The 15,024-nt window shown below is 35.6% G+C and overlaps 1 protein-coding gene across 6 annotated transcripts in view; it reads left to right on the plus strand.

Annotated features, from left to right (window-relative positions):
* The first annotated feature begins 4,142 nt into the window (after window positions 1-4,142).
* PWWP3B (PWWP domain containing 3B) overlaps window positions 4,143-15,024 on the plus strand; it is a 41,189-nt gene continuing 30,307 nt past the window's right edge. For 3 of the 6 annotated variants that reach the window (XM_054544923.1, XM_054544924.1, XM_002831956.2), the window contains exons 1-3: window positions 4,143-4,263; window positions 6,842-6,969; window positions 13,030-13,164. The gene's annotated coding sequence lies outside the window, so the exon portion shown is untranslated. The remainder of the gene's footprint in view (window positions 4,264-6,841; window positions 6,970-13,029; window positions 13,165-15,024) is intronic. The other 3 variants (XM_054544926.1, XM_054544928.1, XM_054544925.1) reach the window with 2 other exon arrangements.

Genomic DNA, 15,024 nt, shown 5'->3' on the forward strand with positions numbered 1-15,024 from the left:
AGAGGCTACTAGAGGAAATCAGCTGCTTAATTAAAATTAGAAAATAAACACCTAAGAGGAAGAAACAGTTTTATCCATGGATATCTCATTAACTATAGTGACAATGCAATATTTAAAATAAACATAACAGAAAGAAGTACAACAATAAATAAAAATTTAGCTCTTCCTGAAATGAAGACTCTGTGAGCACAAGAGGTAGCACAAAAGAATATGAATAAGCTCGTGTGGATTGAAAATGTACATGAAGGTGAGGCATATTAAATCTTTTGCTATCATGATAGAATATATGAAATGTAAGTAATAAGTTTATGCCGGGCGCGGTGGCTCACATCTGTAATCCCAGCACTTTGGGAGGCCAAGGCAGGTGAATCACTAGAGGTCGGGAGTTAGAAACTAGCCTGGTCAACATGGCGAAACCCCGTCTCTACCGAAAATACAAAACGCCAGGCATGATGGTGCATGCCTGTAATCCCAGCTACTCAGGAGGCTGAGGACTTAAGCCAGGGAAGCGGAGGTTGCAGTGCGCTGAGAAAGCACCATTGCACTCCAAGAAAGCACCATTGCACTCCAGCCTGGGCAACAGAGGAAAACTCTGTCTCAATAAATAAATAAATAAATAAATAATAATAATAATAAGTTTATATAATCTCATTTTGAGGTCAGATTACATGTTCTAAAATCATTATTCATTTTAGTTGTTTAATCCTCTCTATTGTTCTTAAACTACTCTTATTTAAATTAATGTACCATTATATGTGTATATTTAAACACAGACCCAAATACACACCCATAAACACATATCATAGAAAGGTTTAAATATGAGCTTTAAAATACAATTAACCTCTCAACATATTAGTAGATGATACATATACAATATTGATTTTACTGTTTTATTTTGAGCTTTATAAGAATACATTTATATGTAAGTAAGAATCTAAATAAAAATTGTTAATTGAAATTTGGTATGTTTGATGCTTTGTGTTTATGAATTCTGATTTTCTTAGGAATTGTCCAGATATCCAAAAAAATTTACTCGTTGTTTTCAAGGTCTCAAAGTCAATTACAGAACTAAGAAATTAAATTTAGGTTGACATTAAAGAAAAATACAATCACTGTTGGTATTAGAATTTTGGTTTTATGCAAGCCGGGCTTAATACCCAGGTGATAGGTTGACAGGTGCAGCAAACCACCATGGCACGTGTTTCCCTATGTAACAAACCTGCACATCCTGCACTTGTACCCTTGAACTTAAAACAAAGAATTTTGGCTTTATAATATTACAGTGAAAACACTTACATAGTCCAAATAGAATAACTGTATACCCACATATTTTGTGGCTTTACCTGAAGTTTGAGAGAACCAATCATTTTGCAATGACATGGCTTACTATAATTCAGTTTCTCATGGTTACCTTAAACATTTAATGAGAGTAACGTTAGCTTACCTGAGCAGTGAAAACAGTATACAGGAAATTTAGCAAGTTCAGCTTAATTAGTCTTTTTATGATAAAATAATCCCAAACCATGCAAATGGTTTGGGAAAGGACAAGTGGGAAGGCTATGTGGGGTGTGAGTGCCATAAAGCAGAGATGTCCACATATATTTTTATCACCACTGAAAAAAAATTTGATACCTCCGAATTGTTCGATATTTTTATAAAATATGTAATACATTATAGCATTTATTACGTACATTTAACATATTTATAAGTAGAAGCTTATAAAATAAATCAAAATGAAAGAAATTGAATTTTAAACATTTACTTTCTATGTCCCACTGGAACATCTGGGTACCCATAGGTCTCTGTGGAGACCATTTATCTATTACCAATTTAGATATTCCACTCTGCTACTTAAAGCACTAAATGCTTCTCTCTTAACCTCTATAATGCTCAGCTTTAGGCAAATAGTGCCAAAACAGTTCCCAAAATGTGAGTTCCAATTTACATTTCTGTAAAAAGTGTATGAACCTTCCAATTGCTCCTTATCCTTACCAATATTTGGTATTTTCAACATTTTATACTTTGGTATGTTTATGTTCTACAACCACTGGTTTTTTAGAGCACTTTTTAATACCAAAGAAAATAAAACTAATGTCAACAATAATAAAAAAGCAACTCTTTAGAGTAGAGTCTTTTCATTCTGAATAGCACTGTTTCTCAAGGTCTTCTGACTTTATAGAACACAGTTTATCAGTTCTCTGTTCTTGATGTTGTTATATTTCAATAAACTATTATTCTTAGTATTATGTCCTTGTTACACATTAGCAGAATTTGTCCCACAATTTTGCAGAATTTTTCATGAACAGAAGCGGTTTTTAAAGAGTTGCAATACGGAGAAGCTTTGAGCTTTGAAATTATATCAGAGCTCTTGAGATAACTTGCTATTAGAAATCACATGAATAAACAAGTGGGACTACATCAAACTAAAGTTTCTGCACAGCAAAGAAAATAATCAACAGAATGAAAAGGTAACCCATGGAATGGGAGAAAATATTTGCAAACCATGCATCCAATAAGGAGTCAATATCCACAATTAGAAACTTATAAAATTAATACCCACAATAAGAAACTTATAAAATTCAATGTCAAGAAAAAACTAGCAAGTAAACTGATTTTAAAAATGAGTAAAGGACACTGGGTAGTTATTTTTTCCAAAGAAAACGTGCTAATGGTCAAAAGGTACATGAAAAGGTGACTGTAGTTAATAATATGTAATGTATATTTGAAATTTGCTAAGAAGGTAGATCTAAAGCGTTCTCATCTCACATGAAATGGTAACTATGTGAGGTGATGGATATATTACTTGGCTTGATTGTGGTAATCATTTCACAGTGTACACATATATCAAATCATCACATTACCCATCTTGAATATATATAATTTTTGTCAATTGTACAAAAAAATCACATTTCAAGACCAAAATAAACAGACATTAATCTGGGAGAGATCAAAATACTTTTAGGTAAAACAGCCTCAGGAGGAGGCACTGACCACCAGTTCCTTTTACTTCTATAAGAGCTAATCAAATTCTTCTTACTTGCCCAATAATGTATTTCTATCCATTTTTGCATTATTATACATTTTGAGGTAATTTCATGGGTACAAAAAGTTTACAATTGTCATATCTTAAAAATAATGAAGAAAATGTGGTAAAAATAAATTGAATAGCAGATGAAACCAAAATTGTCAGCTTTATTAAGAGGGGAAGATAAATTGCAGGACTTTGCTTGTGAGAGTGAAATGAGACTAACAGAACTCCAGACTTAAGGAAAACTATCCATCAGCCTAGGAGCATGTTTCTCTAGTCTAGAAGACGCAGAGAGCCTTCAAGTTACACTGCTTTGAGCTTTCTTCACAGTGAAGTAAATATCAGGAATAGGGAAGGACGTTGGGAATTCTCTGCTTGTGTTCTTTGCCCCTTTCCCTACTTTGTTGTTCATTTCTTTCTTATTGAAATGAAAGAACTAGCTTGGGTATATTTTTGTTTATCTAATCATATGGACAAACAAAAGCACTTGAAAAGCACTCCTAAGTTTGCGGCTGATTTTTTAATTTGGCCTATGGTGATTTTACGCTTAATACATTTTTTTTCAATTTCAGTATAATCAGATTTTGTCTGAGGATTTTTCTTTGGAAATGACCTAAGGAAAGAAGTATAAGAAACTTGAATGAAAGGAGAGATATATTATATCCCAGTTTCAGATTCAAAATTGTAAAGAATTAATTTTACCTAAAATAAAGTATTAATTCACTGTAATCCAAATCAAAATACTTAGCATATGTTTTTTTGTGAAGTTTGGCCAGTAGGTCTTAAATTTACCAGAAATAAAGTACAAAAGAGGATCAGAAAAAATATATGTAAGGAACGTTTTAACCACATCTTTATTATATGAAAAAGAGATTTGCTGTTGCTTCTTTTTTTCCATTAAAACACCTATCCTAGGGGGTTGAATGGAAATTGAACAGACATAGGTTACCATTACACTTTAAAGTACTTTAAGAGGAACATTTCTTCCCTTTAACTGTATTTCGGTTTAAGTTGGTCATTTTTCTCCTAAGTGAAGGAAGAACCTCGTGCTTTCCCCATCACGGAGAGGGGGCGGAGCATCCTCTAGGAGCTTGGAAGAAAGCTGCGCCCAGCCAGTCTTCGGGGAGGAGCTGCATTACACACAGGCTTCGGAGGCTTCCGTGGAGAAGCTTGGAGGTAATGGCTGTCGTAAATGCTAGTTATTTTCACAGAGTTCTCAAAGATTTGGAATAAAGGTGAGAAAAGAAGAGAGTGCTGCTTAGGAATAACGGGAAAGGAGTGTCGTTTTGTGAGAGTCGTTGTTTCTGTGAGGGAATTAATATCTGTGTTTTGTGTTCCTTCAGATTATTTTAAAAGTCCACAGTCGGGGAGGTGGTAATCAACATTACACCTGCGGGAAAATATTCTTAAAGAGGTAGCAAAAGCTAACTTTTTAATAGAGCATTTTATGTTTCCATCAAAAGGCAGTGGTGGCTGAGATAAATGATGAAACAAAACTTGGGAGGTTAATCTTCCTTATTTTGAAAAAGGTTGTAATAGTCTTAAATGAAAAATTAAGTTGTTAGTTGGGGATGTTGGTTTTTTATATTACTTTGAATGTGTTGATTGTGTTTCTAACAAATCTTACTGTTTTGGTGGAGTATGTTAGTAATTTAAAGTAATGCATAACTGTGCAAATTCGAGTATCTCTGAGAATTAGTAGTTTGGTTATTTGTCAAGGGATACACAATGACTTAATAGCTTTTTAAATAATGTGCAAAATATGATCTTTGTCTGTACTTCTACCTATCTCTCAAGAGAATTGTACATTCGTATTTGTACTGTAATAGAAAAAATCTAAAAGATCATAACAATAACAGACATGCATTAGTATAATAAAACACAACAAACAATATACTTAGTAATAAAGGATGCCTGATAAAAAAGGATGTCGGGGAAAAGGAGGAAATTTTCCACTTCTTTCTTCCACATTTTACTTAGCATGTAGTTTCTATGTCAGCATAGAAACTGAGATGAGAACTTAAAATCATGGGGAAAAGCTACTTTCCCCAAAATAGCGTAAACTCATATATAAACAGGGAAAGGTGTTCAAATATGTGGCTAAATAAATGTAATTTCAAATAGTATATTCAAACATGTATGTGATGAGGAAAAAAATCAAAAGGATTAGACATCAAATGTATGCCGTGAACAACTCAGGGTTTGAGTACTGATGATGTGTATTTTCATCTTTAGATTTTTATGTACTTTTAGATTCTTTTGGAAACGATAATGGAGCTGAAAAGGGAATAATCACTTTTGTTACAGACACTTGAGCAATAGCCACACACACATTCCATTGTCTTTAGCTGCAGTAGGATTTTTCTGTGGATCTGAGAAGGCTCATTACCTGATTGCTTGTGCTTTTCTTGCAATTCACCTATTGAGGCTATAGTCCAGACTCTGGTTCAAGCAGAACATATTTATCTTTATACTCCTGAGGAATAATTCATAAAATGTTTTAAACATATTATGACATAGTCATATAGGATAGTATATCTATAATGTTGAATACTACGCAGCTGTAAAAGGAATGAGTTAACTCTAAATGCAATGATTAGAATAAATGTCCAAGGTAGCTTCTAAAAATAGGCAAATTGAAGAATGGCCTGTATCATGTAATCCTATTTGTTTACCAAAAAGAATGTGCATGCATCAGTACAGTGTATGCAATAAAAACCTGGAAATATACATGCTACTTTATTAATTGGAGAAATCTGGAAATAATACATGCCACTTTATTAATTGGAGATATAAGTGTTCTTATATCTCCACACATATCTCCAATTAATAGACAGAATATTTTAACCTTCTATGTATTACATTTCCCCATTTTAAAAATTTCATTTTGAAAAGAGCAAGCCTGAATAATTTTCATCATGAGAAAAACATAAAATTTTAGAAACGTGGAAAAAATTTTGTAAAGCAATTCACAAAAAGATGATATGGAAAATAATTATTGATATGGAAAGATATTCAAATATATTACTGGAGGAATAAAGGGTCTAGTTTCAAAAAGCTTCCACATTGATAAGTCTCTACAGAAAAAAATCTAGAAATATACAGAACAAACCATTACATTTTGACCATTGTTGTGGAGATTTCCTTTCTTCTTTGGAAATCCAAAAGATGTAGAAAGATATATACAATATGCATGAGAGATATTATGATGAAAAATATTAAAATGAGAACATTATGATCCCATTTTTGTATAACACATGCACAGAACTCTTAAACTGAGAATGAAAAATTCTAGAAGCCTGAGTGTCTGCAGTTCTGGTTCTGGTCACAAGATGGTGCTTGCCAGGTTTCCTAAGCTTTGTCCAGGCAAATATTTTTATGAAGTGGACAAAGCAATGAAATGTGTTTTGTATTAGCCGACTATGTACAGTGTGATTGAAATTCCATTCAAAATATTATAAATATCTAGAAGAAAAATCCCCACCAATAACTGACATGAAGACTCACACAGAAATAATAAAAAATGCTGCTACATAGTCTGGCCCATAGTAGAAACAAGTCAATTGTTCTTCCCCTTCTCTCTTTTCTCCACCTCATAATTTTCCTGAAGGATATGATTTTAGCATGAACGAAATAACATAACTGACCCAGAGAGCATTTCATATTATAATAACATGAAGGAAAATAGATGGCATCTACATCGCAGATGAGATTTCGCCTCATTCCTGTGTTTTGGAATGACATGCCTGTTAGAGTTTAGATAGGGAAATTTATTTACACCTTTTCCGTTTCATTGGTTTGATTCCCTGCCAGCCGAGCCCCCGAAAGACAGTTCAACCACAGAAGTGCTGAGCCAGGTAAAGACCCTGCTGGACAAGCAGCTGGAGTGAGAATCAAGACAGCTGGACCACAGGACCAGACCCACGAGGATCCATGTGACAGTGAGTAAGACTCTTCCCATTTCACAAAACATTTCACCGGTATAAACATGTTGAGAACTTGGAGAACAATGTATTTTGCTTCCTGCTCTACAGTCATCATAGCAGTTTAAATTAAAAGCCACATTTCATGTAAGGATCATGTTAGGTTGAGAATTTGGGGTATACTTCATTTTGTTTCCTGTTCTACAGCTATCATGTTTGTAATTAAAAGTCATAACTTCTAGTTTTTGGAAAAAATCTTATATATTATACCACTATGAAGAAATCATGCAAGAGGCTACGCAGGTGTCTCCCTGAGGCCTGACTCTGTAGTCCTTGACAACTATACTAGGTTGTGATACCATAAACTGGATAACATAGTTATAAAGGTTTCTTAGAACCTGCTTAAGGTCTTACGACCTTCTTGAATCACCTGTACAGTCATGCACGGCTTAACGATGGGGACTTATTCTGAGAAATGCTTCAACAGGCGATTTTATCTGAGAACATTATAGAGTGTACTTGCACCAACTTAGATGGTATAGCCTACTACACACTTAGGCTATATGGTATAGCCTATTGCTCCTATACCACAAACCTGTATACCATGTTACTGTACTGAATACTATAGGCAGTTGCAACACAACTGCCTACAGTGGTGAATACTGAATACTGTAGGCAGTTGCAACACAACTGCCTACAACATGGTGCTGTTGTCTCCTAGAATAACAATGCCCTTTTCTGGAATACCCCCTGAAAGACCTGCTCTGTGCCTATTTTACGATTAACATTTTTTTTTCTAGGTTGAAGGAATATACTAAAATAAGATTAAAAAGTATAGTAAGTACATAAACCAATAACAGTCATTTATTATCATTATAATAGTATTTGTATATCCAAACATATCTAAATATAGAAAAGTTACAGTAAAAATATGACATAAAAGACAAAAAATGGTATACCTGTATAGGGGAATTACCATGAATGGAACTTGCAGGACTGGAAGTTACTTTGGGTGAGTCAGTGAGTGAGTGGTGAGTGAAAGTGAAGGCCTAGAACATTATGTATACTACTGTAGACTTGAACACTTAGGCTACACTAAATTTATATAAAAAAATTATTTTTAATGATAAATTAACCTTAGCTTATGGTAACATTTTATTTTATAAATGTTTAAATTTTTAAATCTTTTAACACTTTTGTAGCAATACCTTAAAGCACTAACACATTGTACAGCAGTAAAAAAAAATAAAATAAAATAATTTCTTTCTTTATATCCTTGTTCTATAAGCTTTTTTCCTATTTTTAAAATTTTTAAATTTTTCTTTTCAAACTTTTTTTTGTTAAACACCAACACACATATTAGCCTAGGCCTACGCAGGGTCAAGATCATCAACATCACTGTCCTTCATTTACACATCTCGTCCCACTGGAAGGTCTTCAGGGGTAGTAACACTCATGGTGCTGTTGTCTCCTAGAATAACAATGCCCTTTTCTGGAATACCCCCGAAAGACCTGCTCTGTGGCTATTTTACGATTAACTTTTTTTTTTTCTAAGTAGAAGGAATATACTAAAATAAGATTAAAAAGTAAAGTACATAAACCAATAAGAGTCATTTATTATCATTATCAAGTATTAGGTACGTCACATAATTGTATGTGCAATACTTTTATGCCACTATCAGTGTAGTAGGTTGTTTACACCAGCAGCACCACAAACAGGTGAGTCATGAATTGTGCTTCAGTGTTACAATGGCTGTAACCGACATCACTAGGCAACAGGAATTTTGCAGCTTTATTATAATCTTACAGGAACATCGTCATATATGCAGTTTGTCATTGACTGAAATGTCACTATGCACGACATGACTATATTCTCTTAAATAATATTTTGTAGTGGTTTAACAAACTTAATTCTTTCCCAGCAACCATCACAAATCCGTGCCTCATAACGTTGTGCTCTTAGTGAGATTGTTGATGCTGAGCCTCATTGTGTCCGTGAGCTCTCCTTTGGTTACCTTGGATAGACAGGGCAGTAGTGGCGGCTTAGAAAAGATTAGAACCCAGCATTCACTTACGATAACTCAGAGGGTTGCAAAAGGCCAAATTATTCAAGAACAAAAACAATGTCCCCGATACTGCCAAAGCTCCTCCCACACAATTCCCTTTTTATTACACAACAGAGAAAATAATGATGGGATATTGGGTTTGTGTTATAATACTTCTCTTTTTTGTACCCCCCCCAAATATATTCCACACATCTAACCCCACCTATCTGATACCCATTATTCGTTCTTCTGACTTGTTTCTTGTCTGTATTCTCATCGTCTACCTTCGTCCTACTTAGGAAAGTACATTTTTTTATCTGATCTCTTTTCTTCTTTGCCATGTTTTAATGCAATCCAATTATCACCCATTGAAAATACTTTATTCAAGCTACTTTGTGAAGGTTCAAGGGGATAAAAGAGGCTACAACAGACCAGAACCGTTTACTATCCCCACAGCAATAGAATGAGGCTTCTTAAAAAACAAAAACAAACAAAAAACGGCTTTTCTAGACAACTAGGTAGCTAAAACTCTTTTTATTATTGTATTTTTAAATATATTAATGGCTTAATATTTAATATTTGGACAATCTAGGTTAATATAGAGATACAGGTGACCCATGCATCCTTGCTGACTATGCTATCTAGGATATGGGAGATGACAACCTAGCATTGTTGTCAAGGATTGGAAAGTTTTTTCTCTGCTGAGCTAATAAAGGTTTCAAACCCACACTGTCTGATTTTTTGGCTATCTGTCTGAAAAATTCAGAAACATAACCATGTCATAATGCCTTGGTGATAAACTCTTACAAGCTAAACATTAGGTTCTGCCAACAGAAATCCATATCTCACCAAAGAACTCTGTGTCATTTTAAATTTGCTTACCAGGAAAATTTTGACCCAGGCTGACCCTTCTGTTATGAGTCTCTGGAAGAATGATGGCTTCTTTCTTTAGAGTCCCCAACGCAGACAGTTTTCTTTTATTCCATTTGATCATTACAGGAAGAGATGTGTCAAATGCAGCTCTGTGTCTAACCTGAATAGTGAGAATGTGGCAGGAGATGTGTTTACCCATTCACTGTGATAACAAATGGGGTTGTGAGGGCCTCACCAACTTTACCTAGTTTTATGATCTTTTATAACATTATCTTAAGAGACCTAAACCTCAGAATCATTATCCGTTAGCAATGTGTAGGTTCTAATGCTTCCTGGGAAATAACACCTGAACGTTAAAGGCAATAAAAATCTAAATTTAAATCTTAATTTCGTGAATATTTTGTGAATAAAAAAGCTCAGCAAAAGAGGATAAAAATGCAACTTTCCCATACTGAATTGGCAGCTGCAAACCACAAAGCACAGGAGCAAGGAATTGCCAATTGTTAATGAGGGTAGAATGAAAATGGCAATTCTCTGTATAATGAATGATTTTCAGCCCCTGTCCAGGAATCACCATATCTGATAGGGAAGCTGCTGCCAGGCCCCTATAACACAAAAGAGACTTCTCATAACTGATCTAAGGCCAAGTGAATGCTATCATGCAGATACGGTCAGTGCAAAAGCATAGTGCAGGCCGGGAGCGGTGGCTTACACCTTGTAATCGTAGCATTTTGGGAGGCCAAGGCAGGCAGATCACCTGAAGTCAGGAGTTTGAGACCAGCCTGACCAACATGGTGAAACCCCATCTCTACTAAAAGTACAAAAATTAGCTGGATGTGGTGGCACATGCCTGTAATCCCAGCTACTCAGGTGGCTGAGGCAGGAGACTCACTTGAACCCAGGAGGCAGAGTGAGCTGAGATGGTGCCACTGCACTACAGCCTGAGTGACAGAGCAAGACTATGTCGCAAAAAAAAAAAAAAGAAAAAGAAAAAAAGCGTAGTGCATGAAAATACTTTTTAATTTGTGTGGGAATGTAGATGGATGTAAAGATAGAAAGAGGTCAAGGATAGTAAGTATGGTAGTTGCTGAAGATGGTTGTAGTTCACCAATATGTTCACCATCAGAGACATGAGACATGAGACTAAGCAACACTCATGCTGGGGTTATTTCTTTTTTTTTTTTTTTTTTTTTTTGAGACGGAATCTTGCTCTGTCGCCCAGGCTGGAGTGCACTGGCGCGATCTCGGCTCACTGCAAGCTCTGCCTCCCGGGTTCACGCCATTCTCCTGCCTCAGCCTCCTGAGTAGCTGGGACTACAGGCGCTTGCCACCGCGCCCTGCTGATTTTTTGTATTTTTAGTAGAGACGGGGTTTCACCATGTTAGCCAGGATGGTCTCAATCTCCTGACCTCCGCCCACCTCGGCCTCCCAAAGTGCTGGGATTACAGGTGTGAGCCACCGCGCCCGGCCACGCTGGGGTTATATTCACCAATTTCCTCACAGTTCAAAAGTGAGCAACATCATCTTTGGTTCTACCAAAGAGACAGGATTCCAAGCGCAGGAGGGAGTGAATATTGGTGGAGAGAGGGCATACCTCCTGTTTTGGAGTCAGACTTTGGCTCCGAATTTGTCTCACCCTCTTCCCAGCTTTGTGACCGTGGCATTAGCAAGAGTGCCCATTTCCTTGTTTCCTGGATCTCTATTAGTTGTATAATTTATTTGCTTCTTAGTCAATTTAGGTAGAAAAATGCCTTCTTATTGCTGTTTTATATTTGCATCTCTTTGATTATTAGGGAAGGTGAATATCTTTTATGTATTAGTTTTAATCTTTATTTTGAATATTTGGGTTTTGAGGAGTCCTGACATATAGCACCTCCCTTTCTCCACTGAACAAACTGGATAGATAGATATAAAACAAATGGAGTTGCAGATGGAAGCCAAAATGTCAACATTACAATAGTACAAGAGGAAGAGGAAGTTGCAGGGTATTGATTATTGTGAGAATCAAATGGGCTTATTTATTAACTATTATTTTATTTTATTTTTTTGAGATGGAGTCTTATTCTGTTGTCCAGGCTAGAGTGCAGTGGCGCGATCTCGGCTCACTGCAACCTCCATCTCCCGGGTTCGAGTCATTCTCCCGCCTCAGCCCTCTGATTAGCTGGGATTACAGGCACCCACCAACATGCCTGGATAATTTTTGTATTTTTAGTAGAGATGGGGTTTCATCATGTTGGCCAGGCTGGTCTCGAACTGCTGGCCTCAAATGATCTGCCCACCTGGGCCTTTCAAAGTGCTGGGATTACAGGCTTGATAACAGAACTCCAAATTTAAGCAAACCTACCCAAATAGCCTAGAGGTTTGTAGCTGTACAGGAAAGGACAGAGATTCCTGTGGTGGCACCATATGAGCTTGCCCTCAAGGAAGTAAATATTAGGAGTGGGGAAAAATTATTCTCTCAGAACATTGTGAATTGTCTATTTATGTCTTTTGCCCATTTTTACTCTGCCATTTATTTCTTATTAATATGTAAGAACTACTTTAGCGATATTTTTGCATTGAAAACAGTTTTGTCAAGTTTGTTCTTATATTTTCAAATTTGGTTTATTGTGTTTTTGCCAATAAGAATTTTTTTGTTTCCAATTTCAGGATATTCAGATACGTACATATCTCTTTACGGATTTTGGTTGATGTTTTATGTTTAGAAATGACTTTAGTTGAAAAAACGATGAAACTTTCTGAAAGATGAATGAGAAGACCTGAATAAAAAGAGAGATATACATCATGTGCCAGGGCCAGAAGAATTAAAATTTCAGGGAATTGTTTATCCACAAAATAATGTATTAATTCATTGCAGTACAAATAAGGATGTAGAGGGGCTTTTTAATAGAGCTTGACCAGTCGGATCTTGAAATCGCTTTTAGAAATAAGTTGCCAAAGTAGGCAAGAAAAATATGTAAAAGATGTTCTTTACTGAGTCTTTATTATATGGTAAAGGCATTTCTACCTTTTGTTTTTCCCAGAAAATCACCCACTCTTGTAGTTTGAATGTAAGTTAAACAGACACATGTTGCCATTCCGCTTTCAACTGCTTTAAAAATGATAATCTCTTCGCTTTAAGAGAATTGCAGTTTAACTTGGTGATTCTCTTCCCTTTGAGGGAAAGGTCTCCTGCCATTACCATCACTGGGAGGGGGCGGAGCCTCGTCGGAGCCGCTCGGAAGAGAGCTGTACCCGGCCCGTATTGGGGGAGGGGCAGCATTTCAAGAGGCTGCAGCTGACAAGAAGCTTCAAGGTAATGGCTGTCTTAAAGCCAGTTATTTTCTGGGAATTTCTTCGGGCCTTGGTGTTAAAGTAAAAAAAAAGAAAAGAAAAGAAATAGAGATTGTTGCCTGAGAGAGGTGGGAATGGAATGGTTTTGTTTGAACTGCTGTTATTGGAACGGAATTAATCCTCTGGAATTTTTGTTTCGCCCGATATTTTTAAAGTCCTCCGTGTGGTAATGGGCTATCAAATTACAGTTTCTAAATTAAGACTTCGGTGAGACGTGCTGTTCGTGTTAATTTTTTACGTGGCACTACATATTTCTATCTTTGTTACAGATTTTATTATATTTTGACTTAAACACATTATTCTACACAAAAAAATGATAGAAAAATGTAAACACACAAAGAGAATGGCATATAGGGACACAAATATAAATGTACATGAACATGGTAAGGGATTCAGATATGCCGTCGAGTGATAACACTTGTAAAGATGTATATTCGTTTTCCTTAGGAAGGGAACTAGACTCCCGAGTTAACAGTCAGCATCTCTGAGTGTTCATCTCTGAGTGTTCAGATTATGGAATTTTTTTTTTAAATCTATTTTTCACTACTTTCAGCATTTTTAGAATTGTTTCTATTCGTGCTCATTTTCATAATAAGAAGAGCAAAATAAAGCCAAAACAGTATACCCATTTTGTTTCAAATACATAAACACACATAGACACCACAGACACGCTCCCATACTCCCTTGTCTTTTGCGAATAGTGGATTTTTTCCTGGACCTGATCAAGTGGGTAGCCTGGTTGCTGTGTCAACTACAGCCTTGCATGTGTCCTCCCTGCAGCCTGTCCTTTCAGTCCACAGGTACAGCCATGGTCAGCAAGAACCACTTTTCTATATCATCTAAGTTTAAGAGTGAGAAACGGATAGGATTTGGTTTATTTCTATGAACAGTTTTAAAAGTATTATGTACTATGGTGCATCCATACAATGGCATGTTATATAGCTGACAAATGAAAGTATGAACTTGTAGTGACTTGAAAACGTGTCTGAGAAGTAAAGAGAGCAAACTGCAGAATGGTAAGCACCATATTATGTCATTTAAACATAAAAGGCTACATTAATACATGTGTAACCAAATCAGAAAAAAATATAAACCAGCCTGCTAATGGAATTATTTGTGCAGTTGAAGAGATAGGGCAGGCTTTACTATCACTATTTTTGAAAAATTCTTAATACATATTTAGCCTTTTTTTAAAACAAAATCAGAAAAAAGATTGAGGTAAAATGTTGCAAAGTTGGGGGAAAATTGCATTTGAAGTGATTCACTAAAAAATCACATTGAAAACACTTATTAGTATGCAAAAATGTTTAAACCATGAGCTTAAGCAGGACAAAAAGCTGATTTGAAATCATATGCATTCATATGTTTATGTAAAGAAAAATATGGAAAGATATACAGGAAATAATATCTTTCCAGAATTATACTTTCTTTTTATATCTTTCTCATATTTTCAATTTTCAGTAACCATGCAATTATTTTTCTACAATCCGACCATTGGAGGTGAAGAGATTCGGATTCCATTTTTTACGTAATGCATAACAAAACTAAATTTGAGCATGGTATATTCTAGAAGCCTGAGAAAGCTGCTTGCTGGCAGGATGTAGTTCCCACCGTTCTCCCACAAGGATGTTGTAGTAACAGTTCTGTTTCTCATCACAAGATGGCGCTTGCAAGATATCCTAAATTTTCTCCAGACAACTATTTTTTGAGCAAACAAAACAGTGAAATGTATTTTATTATCAGACTATGTGACAGCATGTAGAGTGTGATTCAAATTCCACTCAAAAAATTGTATATGTCTAAAAGAAAAACCCCACCCAAG

This window comes from Pongo abelii, chromosome X (assembly GCF_028885655.2).
Source record: "Pongo abelii isolate AG06213 chromosome X, NHGRI_mPonAbe1-v2.0_pri, whole genome shotgun sequence".
Classification (NCBI taxonomy): Eukaryota; Metazoa; Chordata; class Mammalia; order Primates; family Hominidae; genus Pongo; species Pongo abelii.